The sequence below is a fragment of the Bactrocera oleae genome, chromosome 6 (assembly GCF_042242935.1).
Source record: "Bactrocera oleae isolate idBacOlea1 chromosome 6, idBacOlea1, whole genome shotgun sequence".
NCBI classification, from domain to species: domain Eukaryota; kingdom Metazoa; phylum Arthropoda; class Insecta; order Diptera; family Tephritidae; genus Bactrocera; species Bactrocera oleae.
The window spans coordinates 25,102,947-25,122,036 of NC_091540.1; positions in this window are offsets into that span (position 1 = coordinate 25,102,947).

The following is a 19,090-nucleotide window of genomic DNA, read 5'->3' on the forward strand; positions in this document are numbered from 1 at the left end:
GCCACGTTCCTGTTTGTGGTAGGGGGTCATATGGTTGTGATTATAAATGCCCGAGTTGTCGTCTAGGCGACTCATATTGTTTTATAGGCCCACATAATTTCTTAGCCGCAAAAACAAAACCGGAAGGTGCTAGGTATTTTGGGTTCTTTGGGTTACCTATTGTCACTCTTGCGTTCAACCCATTTAGGACGTAAACATCTCTATGTAATGTGCACATATGCATCTACCGTAATCAGATAGTTTAATTCTTCAAAGTCACACTCTTCAGGCGCTAAAGGAAATTGAAAGTTTTTTGCCAATTGCCACGTTCCTGTTTGTGGTAGGGGGTTATATGGTTGTGATTATAAATGCCCGAGTTGTCGTCTAGGCGACTCATATTGTTTTATAGGCCCACATAATTTCTTAGCCGCAAAAACAAAACTGGAAGGTGCTAGGTATTTTGGGTTCTTTGGGTTACCTATTGTCACTCTTGCGTTCAACCCATTTAGGACGTTAACATCTCTATGTAAAGTGCACATATGCATCTACCGTAATCAGATAGTTTAATTCTTCTAAGTCACACTGTTTAGGCGCTAAAGGGTAACTTGTAAAATTGAAAGTTTTTTTGCCAATTGCCCCGTTCCTGTTTGTGGTAGGCGGGTATATGATGTCCTTTATGAATGCCCGAGTTGTCGTCTAGGCGATTCATATTGCTTTTTAGGCCCACATACTTTATTAGCAGGAAAAACAAAGCCGGAAGTTGCTAGGTATTTTGGGTTCTTTGGGTTACCTATTGCCACTCTTGCGTTCAACCCATTTAGGACGTAAACATCTCTATGTAATGTGCACATATGCATCTACCGTAATCAGATAGTTTAATTCTTCAAAGTCACACTCTTCAGGCGCTAAAGGAAATTGAAAGTTTTTTGCCAATTGCCACGTTCCTGTTTGTGGTAGGGGGTTATATGGTTGTGATTATGAATGCCCGCGTTGTCGTCTAGGCGATTCATATTGCTTTTTAGGCCCACATACTATATAGCCGCAAAAACAAAACCGGAAGGTGCTAGGTATTTTGGGTTCTTTGGGTTTTCGATTGTCACTCTTGCGTTCAACCCATTTAGGACGTAAACATCTCTATGTAAAGTGCACATATGCATCTACCGTAATCAGATAGTTTAATTCTTCTAAGTCACACTGTTTAGGCGCTAAAGGGTAACTTGTAAAATTGAAAGTTTTTTTGCCAATTGCCCCGTTCCTGTTTGTGGTAGGCGGGTATATGATGTCCTTTATGAATGCCCGAGTTGTCGTCTAGGCGATTAATATTGCTTTTTAGGCCCACATACTTTATTAGCAGGAAAAACAAAGCCGGAAGTTGCTAGGTATTTTGGGTTCTTTGGGTTACCTATTGTCACTCTTGCGTTCAACCCATTTAGGACGTAAACATCTCTATGTAATGTGCACATATGCATCTACCGTAATCAGATAGCTTAATTATTCAAGGTCACACTCGTGAGGCGCTAAAGGAAATTGAAAGTTTTTTGCCAATTGCCCCGTTCCTGTTTGTGGTAGGCGGGTATATGATGTCCTTTATGAATGCCCGAGTTGTCGTCTAGGCGATTCATATTGTTTTATAGGCCCACATAATTTCTTAGCCGCAAAAACAAAACCGGAAGGTGCTAGGTATTTTGGGTTCTTTGGGTTATCTATTGTCACTCTTGCGTTCAACCCATTTAGGACGTAAACATCTCTATGTAAAGTGCACATATGCATCTACCGTAATCAGATAGTTTAATTCTTCTAAGTCACACTGTTTAGGCGCTAAAGGGTAACTTGTAAAATTGAAAGTTTTTTTGCCAATTGCCCCGTTCCTGTTTGTGGTAGGCGGGTATATGATGTCCTTTATGAATGCCCGAGTTGTCGTCTAGGCGATTCATATTGCTTTTTAGGCCCACATACTTTATTAGCAGGAAAAACAAAGCCGGAAGTTGCTAGGTATTTTGGGTTCTTTGGGTTACCTATTGTCACTCTTGCGTTCAACCCATTTAGGACGTAAACATCTCTATGTAATGTGCACATATGCATCTACCGTAATCAGATAGCTTAATTATTCAAGGTCACACTCGTGAGGCGCTAAAGGAAATTGAAAGTTTTTTGCCAATTGCCCCGTTCCTGTTTGTGGTAGGCGGGTATATGATGTCCTTTATGAATGCCCGAGTTGTCGTCTAGGCGATTCATATTGTTTTATAGGCCCACATAATTTCTTAGCCGCAAAAACAAAACCGGAAGGTGCTAGGTATTTTGGGTTCTTTGGGTTATCTATTGTCACTCTTGCGTTCAACCCATTTAGGACGTAAACATCTCTATGTAATGTGCACATATGCATCTACCGTAATCAGATAGTTTAATTCTTCAAAGTCACACTCTTCAGGCGCTAAAGGAAATTGAAAGTTTTTTGCCAATTGCCACGTTCCTGTTTGTGGTAGGGGGTTATATGGTTGTGATTATAAATGCCCGAGTTGTCGTCTAGGCGACCCATATTGTTTTATAGGCCCACATAATTTATTAGCCGCAAAAACAAAACCGGAAGGTGCTAGGTATTTTGGGTTCTTTGGGTTTTCGATTGTCACTCTTGCGTTCAACCCATTTAGGACGTAAACATCTCTATGTAAAGTTCACATATGCATCTACCGTAATCAGATAGTTTAATTCTTCTAAGTCACACTGTTTAGGCGCTAAAGGGTAACTTGTAAAATTGAAAGTTTTTTTGCCAATTGCCCCGTTCCTGTTTGTGGTAGGCGGGTATATGATGTCCTTTATGAATGTCCGAGTTGTCGTCTAGGCGATTCATATTGCTTTTTAAGCCCACATACTTCATTAGCAGGAAAAACAAAGCCAAAAGTTTTTAGGTATTTTGGGTTCTTTGGGTTTTCGATTGTCACTCTTGCGTTCAACCCATTTAGGACGTAAACATCTCTATGTAATGTGCACATATGCATCTACCGTAATCAGATAGTTTAATTGTTCAAAGTCACACTCTTCAGGCGCTAAAGGAAATTGAAAGTTTTTTGCCAATTGCCACGTTCCTGTTTGTGGTAGGGGGTTATATGGTTGTGATTATAAATGCCCGAGTTGTCGTCTAGGCGACCCATATTGTTTTATAGGCCCACATAATTTATTAGCCGCAAAAACAAAACCGGAAGGTGCTAGGTATTTTGGGTTCTTTGGGTTACCTATTGTCACTCTTGCGTTCAACCCATTTAGGACGTTAACATCTTTATGTAATGTGCACATATGCATCTACCGTAATCAGATAGTTTAATTCTTCAAAGTCACACTCTTCAGGCGCTAAAGGAAATTGAAAGTTTTTTGCCAATTGCCACGTTCCTGTTTGTGGTAGGGGGTTATATGGTTGTGATTATAAATGCCCGAGTTGTCGTCTAGGCGACCCATATTGTTTTATAGGCCCACATAATTTATTAGCCGCAAAAACAAAACCGGAAGGTGCTAGGTATTTTGGGTTCTTTGGGTTACCTATTGTCACTCTTGCGTTCAACCCATTTAGGACGTTAACATCTTTATGTAATGTGCACATATGCATCTACCGTAATCAGATAGTTTAATTCTTCAAAGTCACAATCTTTAGGCGCTAAAGGAAATTGAAAGTTTTTTGCCAATTGCCACGTTCCTGTTTGTGGTAGGTGATTATATGGTTGTGATTATGAATGCCCGAGTTGTCGTCTAGGCGACTCATATTGTTTTATAGGCCCACATAATTTCTTAGCCGCAAAAACAAAACCGGAAGGTGCTAGGTATTTTGGGTTCTTTGGGTTACCTATTGTCACTCTTGCGTTCAACCCATTTAGGACGTTAACATCTTTATGTAATGTGCACATATGCATCTACCGTAATCAGATAGCTTAATTATTCAAGGTCACACTCTTGAGGCGCTAAAGGAAATTACAAGTTTTTTGCCAATTGCCACGTTCCTGTTTGTGGTAGGGGGTTATATGGTTGTGATTATGAATGCCCGAGTTGTCGTCTAGGCGACTCATATTGTTTTATAGGCCCACATAATTTCTTAGCCGCAAAAACAAAACCGGAAGGTGCTAGGTATTTTGGGTTCTTTGGGTTACCGATTGTCACTCTTGCGTTCAACCCATTTAGGACGTAAACATCTCTATGTAATGTGCACATATGCATCTACCGTAATCAGATAGTTTAATTCTTCAAAGTCACACTCTTCAGGCGCTAAAGGAAATTGAAAGTTTTTTGCCAATTGCCACGTTCCTGTTTGTGGTAGGGGGTTATATGGTTGTGATTATAAATGCCCGAGTTGTCGTCTAGGCGACCCATATTGTTTTATAGGCCCACATAATTTATTAGCCGCAAAAACAAAACCGGAAGGTGCTAGGTATTTTGGGTTCTTTGGGTTACCTATTGTCACTCTTGCGTTCAACCCATTTAGGACGTTAACATCTTTATGTAATGTGCACATATGCATCTACCGTAATCAGATAGTTTAATTCTTCAAAGTCACAATCTTTAGGCGCTAAAGGAAATTGAAAGTTTTTTGCCAATTGCCACGTTCCTGTTTGTGGTAGGTGATTATATGGTTGTGATTATGAATGCCCGAGTTGTCGTCTAGGCGACTCATATTGTTTTATAGGCCCACATAATTTCTTAGCCGCAAAAACAAAACCGGAAGGTGCTAGGTATTTTGGGTTCTTTGGGTTACCTATTGTCACTCTTGCGTTCAACCCATTTAGGACGTTAACATCTTTATGTAATGTGCACATATGCATCTACCGTAATCAGATAGTTTAATTCTTCAAAGTCACACTCTTCAGGCGCTAAAGGAAATTGAAAGTTTTTTGCCAATTGCCACGTTCCTGTTTGTGGTAGGGGGTTATATGGTTGTGATTATAAATGCCCGACTTTATTAGCCGCAAAAATAAAACCGGAAGGTGCTAGGTATTTTGGGTTCTTTGGGTTATCTATTGTCACTCTTGCGTTCAACCCATTTAGGACGTAAACATCTCTATGTAATGTGCACATATGCATCTACCGTAATCAGATAGTTTAATTCTTCAAAGTCACACTCTTCAGGCGCTAAAGGAAATTGAAAGTTTTTTGCCAATTGCCACGTTCCTGTTTGTGGTAGGGGGTTATATGGTTGTGATTATAAATGCCCGAGTTGTCGTCTAGGCGACCCATATTGTTTTATAGGCCCACATAATTTATTAGCCGCAAAAACAAAACCGGAAGGTGCTAGGTATTTTGGGTTCTTTGGGTTACCTATTGTCACTCTTGCGTTCAACCCATTTAGGACGTTAACATCTTTATGTAATGTGCACATATGCATCTACCGTAATCAGATAGTTTAATTCTTCAAAGTCACAATCTTTAGGCGCTAAAGGAAATTGAAAGTTTTTTGCCAATTGCCACGTTCCTGTTTGTGGTAGGTGATTATATGGTTGTGATTATGAATGCCCGAGTTGTCGTCTAGGCGACTCATATTGTTTTATAGGCCCACATAATTTCTTAGCCGCAAAAACAAAACCGGAAGGTGCTAGGTATTTTGGGTTCTTTGGGTTACCTATTGTCACTCTTGCGTTCAACCCATTTAGGACGTTAACATCTTTATGTAATGTGCACATATGCATCTACCGTAATCAGATAGCTTAATTATTCAAGGTCACACTCTTGAGGCGCTAAAGGAAATTACAAGTTTTTTGCCAATTGCCACGTTCCTGTTTGTGGTAGGGGGTTATATGGTTGTGATTATGAATGCCCGAGTTGTCGTCTAGGCGACTCATATTGTTTTATAGGCCCACATAATTTCTTAGCCGCAAAAACAAAACCGGAAGGTGCTAGGTATTTTGGGTTCTTTGGGTTACCGATTGTCACTCTTGCGTTCAACCCATTTAGGACGTAAACATCTCTATGTAATGTGCACATATGCATCTACCGTAATCAGATAGTTTAATTCTTCAAAGTCACACTCTTCAGGCGCTAAAGGAAATTGAAAGTTTTTTGCCAATTGCCACGTTCCTGTTTGTGGTAGGGGGTTATATGGTTGTGATTATAAATGCCCGAGTTGTCGTCTAGGCGACTCATATTGTTTTATAGGTCCACATAATTTCTTAGACGCAAAAACAAAACCGGAAGGTGCTAGGTATTTTGGGTTCTTTGGGTTACCTATTGTCACTCTTGCGTTCAACCCATTTAGGACGTAAACATCTCTATGTAAAGTGCACATATGCATCTACCGTAATCAGATAGTTTAATTCTTCTAAGTCACACTGTTTAGGCGCTAAAGGGTAACTTGTAAAATTGAAAGTTTTTTTGCCAATTGCCCCGTTCCTGTTTGTGGTAGGCGGGTATATGATGTCCTTTATGAATGCCCGAGTTGTCGTCTAGGCGATTCATATTGCTTTTTAGGCCCACATGCTTTATTAGCAGGAAAAACAAAGCCGGAAGTTGCTAGGTATTTTGGGTTCTTTGGGTTACCTATTGTCACTCTTGCGTTCAACCCATTTAGGACGTAAACATCTCTATGTAAAGTGCACATATGCATCTACCGTAATCAGATAGTTTAATTCTTCAAAGTCACACTCTTCAGGCGCTAAAGGAAATTGAAAGTTTTTTGCCAATTGCCACGTTCCTGTTTGTGGTAGGGGGTCATATGGTTGTGATTATAAATGCCCGAGTTGTCGTCTAGGCGACTCATATTGTTTTATAGGCCCACATAATTTCTTAGCCGCAAAAACAAAACCGGAAGGTGCTAGGTATTTTGGGTTCTTTGGGTTACCTATTGTCACTCTTGCGTTCAACCCATTTAGGACGTAAACATCTCTATGTAATGTGCACATATGCATCTACCGTAATCAGATAGTTTAATTCTTCAAAGTCACACTCTTCAGGCGCTAAAGGAAATTGAAAGTTTTTTGCCAATTGCCACGTTCCTGTTTGTGGTAGGGGGTTATATGGTTGTGATTATAAATGCCCGAGTTGTCGTCTAGGCGACTCATATTGTTTTATAGGCCCACATAATTTCTTAGCCGCAAAAACAAAACTGGAAGGTGCTAGGTATTTTGGGTTCTTTGGGTTACCTATTGTCACTCTTGCGTTCAACCCATTTAGGACGTTAACATCTCTATGTAAAGTGCACATATGCATCTACCGTAATCAGATAGTTTAATTCTTCTAAGTCACACTGTTTAGGCGCTAAAGGGTAACTTGTAAAATTGAAAGTTTTTTTGCCAATTGCCCCGTTCCTGTTTGTGGTAGGCGGGTATATGATGTCCTTTATGAATGCCCGAGTTGTCGTCTAGGCGATTCATATTGCTTTTTAGGCCCACATACTTTATTAGCAGGAAAAACAAAGCCGGAAGTTGCTAGGTATTTTGGGTTCTTTGGGTTACCTATTGTCACTCTTGCGTTCAACCCATTTAGGACGTAAACATCTCTATGTAATGTGCACATATGCATCTACCGTAATCAGATAGTTTAATTCTTCAAAGTCACACTCTTCAGGCGCTAAAGGAAATTGAAAGTTTTTTGCCAATTGCCACGTTCCTGTTTGTGGTAGGGGGTTATATGGTTGTGATTATGAATGCCCGCGTTGTCGTCTAGGCGATTCATATTGCTTTTTAGGCCCACATACTATATAGCCGCAAAAACAAAACCGGAAGGTGCTAGGTATTTTGGGTTCTTTGGGTTTTCGATTGTCACTCTTGCGTTCAACCCATTTAGGACGTAAACATCTCTATGTAAAGTGCACATATGCATCTACCGTAATCAGATAGTTTAATTCTTCTAAGTCACACTGTTTAGGCGCTAAAGGGTAACTTGTAAAATTGAAAGTTTTTTTGCCAATTGCCCCGTTCCTGTTTGTGGTAGGCGGGTATATGATGTCCTTTATGAATGCCCGAGTTGTCGTCTAGGCGATTCATATTGCTTTTTAGGCCCACATACTTTATTAGCAGGAAAAACAAAGCCGGAAGTTGCTAGGTATTTTGGGTTCTTTGGGTTACCTATTGTCACTCTTGCGTTCAACCCATTTAGGACGTAAACATCTCTATGTAATGTGCACATATGCATCTACCGTAATCAGATAGCTTAATTATTCAAGGTCACACTCGTGAGGCGCTAAAGGAAATTGAAAGTTTTTTGCCAATTGCCCCGTTCCTGTTTGTGGTAGGCGGGTATATGATGTCCTTTATGAATGCCCGAGTTGTCGTCTAGGCGATTCATATTGTTTTATAGGCCCACATAATTTCTTAGCCGCAAAAACAAAACCGGAAGGTGCTAGGTATTTTGGGTTCTTTGGGTTATCTATTGTCACTCTTGCGTTCAACCCATTTAGGACGTAAACATCTCTATGTAAAGTGCACATATGCATCTACCGTAATCAGATAGTTTAATTCTTCTAAGTCACACTGTTTAGGCGCTAAAGGGTAACTTGTAAAATTGAAAGTTTTTTTGCCAATTGCCCCGTTCCTGTTTGTGGTAGGCGGGTATATGATGTCCTTTATGAATGCCCGAGTTGTCGTCTAGGCGATTCATATTGCTTTTTAGGCCCACATACTTTATTAGCAGGAAAAACAAAGCCGGAAGTTGCTAGGTATTTTGGGTTCTTTGGGTTACCTATTGTCACTCTTGCGTTCAACCCATTTAGGACGTAAACATCTCTATGTAATGTGCACATATGCATCTACCGTAATCAGATAGCTTAATTATTCAAGGTCACACTCGTGAGGCGCTAAAGGAAATTGAAAGTTTTTTGCCAATTGCCCCGTTCCTGTTTGTGGTAGGCGGGTATATGATGTCCTTTATGAATGCCCGAGTTGTCGTCTAGGCGATTCATATTGTTTTATAGGCCCACATAATTTCTTAGCCGCAAAAACAAAACCGGAAGGTGCTAGGTATTTTGGGTTCTTTGGGTTATCTATTGTCACTCTTGCGTTCAACCCATTTAGGACGTAAACATCTCTATGTAATGTGCACATATGCATCTACCGTAATCAGATAGTTTAATTCTTCAAAGTCACACTCTTCAGGCGCTAAAGGAAATTGAAAGTTTTTTGCCAATTGCCACGTTCCTGTTTGTGGTAGGGGGTTATATGGTTGTGATTATAAATGCCCGAGTTGTCGTCTAGGCGACCCATATTGTTTTATAGGCCCACATAATTTATTAGCCGCAAAAACAAAACCGGAAGGTGCTAGGTATTTTGGGTTCTTTGGGTTTTCGATTGTCACTCTTGCGTTCAACCCATTTAGGACGTAAACATCTCTATGTAAAGTTCACATATGCATCTACCGTAATCAGATAGTTTAATTCTTCTAAGTCACACTGTTTAGGCGCTAAAGGGTAACTTGTAAAATTGAAAGTTTTTTTGCCAATTGCCCCGTTCCTGTTTGTGGTAGGCGGGTATATGATGTCCTTTATGAATGTCCGAGTTGTCGTCTAGGCGATTCATATTGCTTTTTAAGCCCACATACTTCATTAGCAGGAAAAACAAAGCCAAAAGTTTTTAGGTATTTTGGGTTCTTTGGGTTTTCGATTGTCACTCTTGCGTTCAACCCATTTAGGACGTAAACATCTCTATGTAATGTGCACATATGCATCTACCGTAATCAGATAGCTTAATTATTCAAGGTCACACTCGTGAGGCGCTAAAGGAAATTACAAGTTTTTTGCCAATTGCCACGATCCTGTTTGTGGTAGGGGGTTATATGGTTGTGATTATAAATGCCCGACTTTATTAGCCGCAAAAATAAAACCGGAAGGTGCTAGGTATTTTGGGTTCTTTGGGTTACCGATTGTCACTCTTGCGTTCAACCCATTTAGGTCGTAAACATCTCTATGTAATGTGCACATATGCATCTACCGTAATCAGATAGTTTAATTCTTCAAAGTCACACTCGTTAGGCGCTAAAGGAAATTGAACGTTTTTTGCCAATTGCCACGTTCCTGTTTGTGGTAGGCGGGTATATGATGTTGTTTATGAATGCCCGAGTTGTCGTCTAGGCGATTCATATTGCCTTTTAGGCCCACATAATTTATTAGCCGCAAAAACAAAACCGGAAGGTGCTTGTTATTTTTGGTTCTTTGGGTTACCGATTGTCACTCTTGCGTTTAACCCATTTAGGACGTAAACATCTCTATGTAATGTGCACATATGCATCTACCGTAATCAGATAGCTTAATTATTCAAGGTCACACTCGTGAGGCGCTAAAGGAAATTACAAGTTTTTTGCCAATTGCCACGATCCTGTTTGTGGTAGGGGGTTATATGGTTGTGATTATAAATGCCCGACTTTATTAGCCGCAAAAACAAAACCGGAAGGTGTTAGGTATTTTGGGTTCTTTGGGTTACCGATTGTCACTCTTGCGTTCAACCCATTTAGGACGTAAACATCTCTATGTAATGTGCACATATGCATCTACCGTAATCAGATAGTTTAATTCTTCTAAGTCACACTCTTTTGGCGCTAAAGGGTAACTTGTGAAATTGAAAGTTTTTTCCAATTGCCCCGTTCCTGTTTGTGCTAGGCGGGTATATGATGTTGTTTATGAATGCCCGAGTTGTCGTCTAGGCGATTCATATTGCTTTTTAGACCCACATACCTTATTAGCAGGAACAACAAAGCCGGAAGTTGCTAGGTATTTTGAGGTTTTTGGGTTTTGATTGTCACTCTTGCGTTCAACCCATTTAGGACGTTAACATCTCTATGTAATGTGCACATATGCATCTACCGTAATCAGATAGTTTAATTCTTCAAAGTCACACTCTTTAGGCGCTAAAGGAAATTGAAAGTTTTTTGTCAATTGCCTCGTTCCTGTTTGTGGTAGGGGGTATATGGTTGTGATTATGAATGCCCGCGTTGTCGTCTAGGCGACTCATATTGTTTTAAAGGCCCACATACTTTATAGCCGCAAAAACAAAACCGGAAGGTGCTAGGTATTTTGGGTTCTTTGGGTTCTCGATTGTCACTCTTGCGTTCAACCCATTTAGGACGTAAACATCTCTATGTAATGTGCAAATATGCATCTACCGTAATCAGATAGCTTAATTATTCAAGGTCACACTCTTGAGGCGCTAAAGGAAATTACAAGTTTTTTGCCAATTGCCACGATCCTGTTTGTGGTAGGGGGTTATATGGTTGTGATTATAAATGCCCGACTTTATTAGCCGCAAAAACAAAACAGGAAGGTGCTAGGTATTTTGGGTTCTTTGGGTTACCGATTGTCACTCTTGCGTTCAACCCAGTTAGGACGTAAACATCTCTATGTAATGTGCAAATATGCATCTACCGTAATCAGATAGCTTAATTCTTCAAAGTCACACTCTTTAGGCGCTAAAGGAAATTGAACGTTTTTTGCCAATTGCCACGTTCCTGTTTGTGGTAGGCGGATATATGATGTTGTTTATGAAGGCCCGAGTTGTCGTCTAGGCGATTCATATTGCCTTTTAGGCCCACATAATTTATTAGCCGCAAAAACAAAACCGGAAGGTGCTAGGTATTTTGGGTTCTTTGGGTTTTCGATTGTCACTCTTGCGTTCAACCCATTTAGGACGGAAACATCTCTATGTATTGTGCACATATGCATCTACCGTAATCAGATAGCTTAATTATTCAAGGTCACACTCTTGAGGCGCTAAAGGAAATTATAAGTTTTTTGCCAATTGCCACGTTCCTGTTTGTGGTAGGGGGTTATATGGTTGTGATTATGAATGCCCGCGTTGTCGTCTAGGCGACTCATATTGTTTTAAAGGCCCACATACTTTATAGCCGCAAAAACAAAACCGGAAGGTGCTAGGTATTTTGGGTTCTTTGGGTTTTCGATTGTCACTCTTGCGTTCAACCCATTTAGGACGTAAACAACCCTATGTAAAGTGCACATATGCATCTACCGTAATCAGATAGTTTTATTCTTCTAAGTCACACTGTTTAGGCGCTAAAGGGTAACTTGTAAAATTGAAAGTTTTTTGCCAATTGCCCCGTTCCTGTTTGTGGTAGGCGGGTATATGATGTTGTTTATGAAGGCCCGAGTTGCCGTCTAGGCGATTCATATTGTTTTTTAGGCCCACATACTTTATTAGCCGGAAAAACAAAGTCGGAAGTTGCTAAGTATTTTGAGGTTTTTGGGTTTTCGATTGTCACTCTTGCGTTCAACCCATTTAGGACGTTAACATCTCTATGTAATGTGCACATATGCATCTACCGTAATCAGATAGTTTAATTCTTCAAAGTCACACTCTTTAGGCGCTAAAGGAAATTGAAAGTTTTTTGCCAATTGCCACGTTCCTGTTTGTGGTAGGGGGTTATATGGTTGTGATTATAAATGCCCGAGTTGTCGTCTAGGTGACTCATATTGTTTTATAGGCCCACATAATTTATTAGCTGCAAAAACAAAACCGGAAGGTGCTAGGTATTTTGGGTTCTTTGGGTTACCTATTGTCACTCTTGCGTTCAACCCATTGAGGACGTAAACATCTCTATGTAATGTGCACATATGCATCTACCGTAATCAGATAGTTTAATTCTTCTAAGTCACACTCTTGAGGCGCTAAAGGGTAACTTGTGAAATTGAAAGTTTTTTCCAATTGCCCCGTTCCTGTTTGTGGTAGGCGGGTATATGATGTTGTTTATGAATGCCCGAGTTTTCGTCTAGGCGATTCATATTGCTTTTTAGGCCCACATAATTTCTTAGCCGCAAAAACAAAACCGGAAGGTGCTAGGTATTTGGAGTTCTTTGGGTTACCTATTGTCACTCTTGCGTTCAACCCATTTAGGACGTAAACATCCCTATGTAATGTGCACATATGCATCTACCGTAATCAGATAGTTTAATTCTTCTAAGTCACACTGTTTAGGCGCTAAAGGGTAACTTGTGAAATTACAAGTTTTTTGCCAATTGCCCCGTTCCTGTTTGCGGTAGGCGGGTATATGATGTTGTTTTTGAATGCCCGAGTTGTCGTCTAGGCGATTCATATTGCTTTTTAGACCCACATACTTTATTAGCAGGAACAACAAAGCCGGAAGTTGCTAGGTATTTTGAGGTTTTTGGGTTTTCGATTGTCACTCTTGCGTTCAACCCATTTAGGACGTTAACATCTCTATGTAATGTGCACATATGCATCTACCGTAATCAGATAGTTTAATTCTTCTAAGTCACACTGTTTAGGCGCTAAAGGGTAACTTGTAAAATTGAAAGTTTTTTTGCCAATTGCCCCGTTCCTGTTTGTGGTAGGCGGGTATATGATGTCCTTTATGAATGCCCGAGTTGTCGTCTAGGCGATTCATATTGCTTTTTAGGCCCACATAATTTCTTAGCCGCAAAAACAAAACCGGAAGGTGCTAGGTATTTTGGGTTCTTTGGGTTACCGATTGTCACTCTTGCGTTCAACCTATTTAGGACGTAAACATCTCTATGTAATGTGCACATATGCATCTACCGTAATCAGATAGTTTAATTCTTCTAAGTCACACTCTTTAGGCGCTAAAGGGTAACTTGTGAAATTGAAAGTTTTTTCCAATTGCCCCGTTCCGGTTTGTGTTAGGCGGGTAAATGATGTTGTTTATGAATGCCCGAGTTGTCGTCTAGGCGATTCATATTGCTTTTTAGACCCACATACTTTATTAGCAGGAACAACAAAGCCGGAAGTTGCTAGGTATTTTGAGGTTTTTGGATTTTCGATTGTCACTCTTGCGTTCAACCCATTTAGGACGTTAACATCTCTATGTAATGTGCACATATGCGTCTACCGTAATCAGATAGTTTAATTCTTCAAAGTCACACTGTTTAGGCGCTAAAGGGTAACTTGTGAAATTGAAAGTTTTTTGCCAATTGCCACGTTCCTGTTTGTGGTAGGGGGTATATGGTTGTGATTATGAATGCCCGCGTTGTCGTCGAGGCGACTCATATTGTTTTAAAGGCCCACATACTTTATAGCCGCAAAAACAAAACCGGAAGGTGCTAGGTATTTTGGGTTCTTTGGGTTTTCGATTGTCACTCTTGCGTTCAACCCATTTAGGACGTAAACATCTCTATGTAATGTGCACATATGCATCTACCGTAATCAGATAGCTTAATTATTCAAGGTCACACTCTTTAGGCGCTAAAGGGTAACTTGTGAAATTGAAAGTTTTTTCCAATTGCCCCGTTCCTGTTTGTGTTAGGCGGGTATATGATGTTGTTTATGAATGCCCGAGTTGTCGTCTAATCGATTCATATTGCTTTTTAGGCCCAGATACTTTATTAGCAGGAAAAACAAAGCCGGAAGTTGCTAGGTATTTTGGGTTCTTTGGGTTTTCGATTGTCACTCTTGCGTTCAACCCATTTAGGACGGAAACATCTCTATGTAATGTGCACATATGCATCTACTGTAATCAGATAGCTTAATTATTCAAGTTCACACTCTTGAGGCGCTAAAAGAAATTACAAGTTTTTTGCCAATTGCCACGTTCCTGTTTGTGGTAGGGGGTTATATGGTTGTGATTATGAATGCCCGCGTTGTCGTCTAGGCGACTCATATTGTTTTAAAGGCCCACATACTTTATAGCCGCAAAAACAAAACCGGAAGGTGCTAGGTATTTTGGGTTCTTTGGGTTTTCGATTGTCACTCTTGCGTTCAACCCATTTAGGACGTAAACAACCCTATGTAAAGTGCACATATGCATCTACCGTAATCAGATAGTTTTATTCTTCTAAGTCACACTGTTTAGGCGCTAAAGGGTAACTTGTAAAATTGAAAGTTTTTTGCCAATTGCCCCGTTCCTGTTTGTGGTAGGCGGGTATATGATGTTGTTTATGAATGCCCGAGTTGTCGTCTAGGCGATTCATATTGCTTTTTAGGCCCACATAATTTCTTAGCCGCAAAAACAAAACCGGAAGGTGCTAGGTATTTTGAGATTTTTGGGTTTTCGATTGTCACTCTTGCGTTCAACCCATTTAGGACGTTAACATCTCTATGTAATGTGCACATATGCATCTACCGTAATCAGATAGTTTAATTCTTCAAAGTCACACTCTTTAGGCGCTAAAGGCAATTGAAAGTTTTTTGCCAATTGCCACGTTCCTGTTTGTGGTAGGGGGTTATATGGTTGTGATTATAAATGCCCGAGTTGTCGTCTAGGCGACTCATATTGTTTTATAGGCCCACATAATTTATTAGCTGCAAAAACAAAACCGGAAGGTGCTAGGTATTTTGGGTTCTTTGGGTTACCTATTGTCACTCTTGCGTTCAACCCATTTAGGACGTAAACATCTCTATGTAATGTGCACATATGCATCTACCGTAATCAGATAGTTTAATTCTTCTAAGTCACACTCTTTAGGCGCTAAAGGGTAACTTGTGAAATTGAAAGTTTTTTCCAATTGCCCCGTTCCTGTTTGTGGTAGGCGGGTATATGATGTTGTTTATGAATACCCGAGTTGTCGTCTAGGCGATTCATATTGCTTTTTAGGCCCACATAATTTCTTAGCCGCAAAAACAAAACCGGAAGGTGCTAGGTATTTTGGGTTCTTTGGGTTACCTATTGTCACTCTTGCGTTCAACCCATTTAGGACGTAAACATCCCTATGTAATGTGCACATATGCATCTACCGTAATCAGATAGTTTAATTCTTCTAAGTCACACTCTTTGGGCGCTAAAGGGTAACTTGTGAAATTGAAAGTTTTTTGCCAATTGCACCGTTCCTGTTTGTGGTAGGCGGGTATATGATGTTGTTTTTGAATGCCCGAGTTGTCGTCTAGGCGATTCATTTTTCTTTTTAGACCCACATACTTTATTAGCAGGAACAACAAAGCCGGAAGTTGCTAGGTATTTTGAGGTTTTTGGGTTTTCGATTGTCACTCTTGCGTTCAACCCATTTAGGACGTTAACATCTCTATGTAATGTGCACATATGCATCTACCGTAATCAGATAGCTTAATTATTCAAGGTCACACTCTTGAGGCGCTAAAGGAAATTACAAGTTTTTTGCCAATTGCCACGTTCCTGTTTGTGGTAGGGGGTTATATGGTTGTGATTATGAATGCCCGCGTTGTCGTCTAGGCGATTCATATTGCTTTTTAGGCCCACATAATTTCTTAGCCGCAAAACCAAAACCGGAAGGTGCTAGGTATTTTGGGTTCTTTGGGTTACCTATTGTCACTCTTGCGTTCAACCCATTTAGGACGTAAACATCCCTATGTAATGTGCACATATGCATCTACCGTAATCAGATAGTTTAATTCTTCTAAGTCACACTCTTAAGGCGCTAAAGGGTAACTTGTGAAATTGAAAGTTTTTTCCAATTGCCCCGTTCCTGTTTGTGGTAGGCGGGTATATGATGTTGTTTATGAATGCCCGAGTTGTCGTCTAGGCGATTCATATTGCTTTTTAGGCCCACATAATTTCTTAGCCGCAAAAACAAAACCGGAAGGTGCTAGGTATTTTGGGTTCTTTGGGTTACCTATTGTCACTCTTGCGTTCAACCCATTTAGGACGTAAACATCCCTATGTAATGTGCACATATGCATCTACCGTAATCAGATAGTTTAATTCTTCTAAGTCACACTCTTTAGGCGCTAAAGGAAATTGAACGTTTTTTGCCAATTGCCACGTTCCTGTTTGTGGTAGGGGGTTATATGGTTGTGATTATAAATGCCCGACTTTATTAGCCGCAAAAACAAAACAGGAAGGTGCTAGGTATTTTGGGTTCTTTGGGTTACCGATTGTCACTCTTGCGTTCAACCCATTTAGGACGTAAACATCTCTATGTAATGTGCAAATATGCATCTACCGTAATCAGATAGCTTAATTATTCAAGGTCACACTCTTGAGGCGCTAAAGGGTAACTTGTAAAATTGAAAGTTTTTTTGCCAATTGCCCCGTTCCTGTTTTTGGTAGGCGGGTATATGATGTCCTTTATGAATGCCCGAGTTGTCGTCTAGGCGATTCATATTGCTTTTTAAGCCCACATACTTCATTAGCAGGAAAAACAAAGCCAAAAGTTTTTAGGTATTTTGGGTTCTTTGGGTTTTCGATTGTCACTCTTGCGTTCAACCCATTTAGGACGTAAACATCTCTATGTAATGTGCAAATATGCATCTACCGTAATCAGATAGCTTAATTATTCAAGGTCACACTCTTGAGGCGCTAAAGGAAATTACAAGTTTTTTGCCAATTGCCACGATCCTGTTTGTGGTAGGGGGTTATATGGTTGTGATTATAAATGCCCGACTTTATTAGCCGCAAAAACAAAACAGGAAGGTGCTAGGTATTTTGGGTTCTTTGGGTTTTCGATTGTCACTCTTGCGTTCAACCCATTTAGGACGTAAACATCTCTATGTAATGTGCAAATATGCATCTACCGTAATCAGATAGCTTAATTATTCAAGGTCACACTCTTGAGGCGCTAAAGGAAATTACAAGTTTTTTGCCAATTGCCACGATCCTGTTTGTGGTAGGGGGTTATATGGTTGTGATTATAAATGTCCGACTTTATTAGCCGCAAAAACAAAACAGGAAGGTGCTAGGTATTTTGGGTTCTTTGGGTTACCGATTGTCACTCTTGCGTTCAACCCATTTAGGACGTAAACAGCTCTATGTAATGTGCAAATATGCATCTACCGTAATCAGATAGCTTAATTCTTCAAAGTCACACTCTTTAGGCGCTAAAGGAAATTGAACGTTTTTTGCCAATTGCCACGTTCCTGTTTGTGGTAGGCGGGTATATGATGTTGTTTATGAAGGCCCGAGTTGTCGTCTAGGCGATTCATATTGCCTTTTAGGCCCACATAATTTATTAGCCGCAAAAACAAAACCGGAAGGTGCTGGTTATTTTTGGTTCTTTGGGTTACCGATTGTCACTCTTGCGTTTAACCCATTTAGGACGTAAACATCTCTATGTAATGTGCACATATGCATCTACCGTAATCAGATAGTTTAATTCTTCAAAGTCACACTCTTTAGGCGCTAAAGGAAATTGAAAGTTTTTTGCCAATTGCCACGTTCCTGTTTGTGGTAGGCGGGTATATGATGTTGTTTATGAATGCCCGAGTTGTCGTCTAGGCGATTCATATTGCTTTTTAGGCCCACATAATTTCTTAGCCGCAAAAACAAAACCGGAAGGTGCTAGGTATTTTGGGTTCTTTGGGTTACCGATTGTCACTCTTGCGTTCAACCCATTTAGGACGTAAACATCTCTATGTAATGTGCACATATGCATCTACCGTAATCAGATAGTTTAATTCTTCTAAGTCACACTCTTTAGGCGCTAAAGGGTAACTTGTGAAATTGAAAGTTTTTTCCAATTGCCCCGTTCCGGTTTGTGTTAGGCGGGTAAATGATGTTGTTTATGAATGCCCGAGTTGTCGTCTAGGCGATTCATATTGCTTTTTAGACCCACATACTTTATTAGCAGGAACAACAAAGCCGGAAGTTGCTAGGTATTTTGAGGTTTTTGGATTTTCGATTGTCACTCTTGCGTTCAACCCATTTAGGACGTTAACATCTCTATGCAATGTGCACATATGCGTCTACCGTAATCAGATAGTTTAATTCTTCAAAGTCACACTCTTTAGGCGCTAAAGGGTAACTTGTGAAATTGAAAGTTTTTTGCCAATTGCCACGTTCCTGTTTGTGGTAGGGGGTATATGGTTGTGATTATGAATGCCCGCGTTGTCGTCGAGGCGACTCATATTGTTTTAAAGGCCCACATACTTTATAGCCGCAAAAACAAAACCGGAAGGTGCTAGGTATTTTGGGTTCTTTGGGTTTTCGATTGTCACTCTTGCGTTCAACCCATTTAGGACGTAAACATCTCTATGTAATGTGCACATATGCATCTACCGTAATCAGATAGCTTAATTATTCAAGGTCACACTCTTTAGGCGCTAAAGGGTAACTTGTGAAATTGAAAGTTTTTTCCAATTGCCCCGTTCCTGTTTGTGTTAGGCGGGTATATGATGTTGTTTATGAATGCCCGAGTTGTCGTCTAAGCGATTCATATTGCTTTTTAGGCCCAGATACTTTATTAGCAGGAAAAACAAAGCCGGAAGTTGCTAGGTATTTTGGGTTCTTTGGGTTTTCGATTGTCACTCTTGCGTTCAAC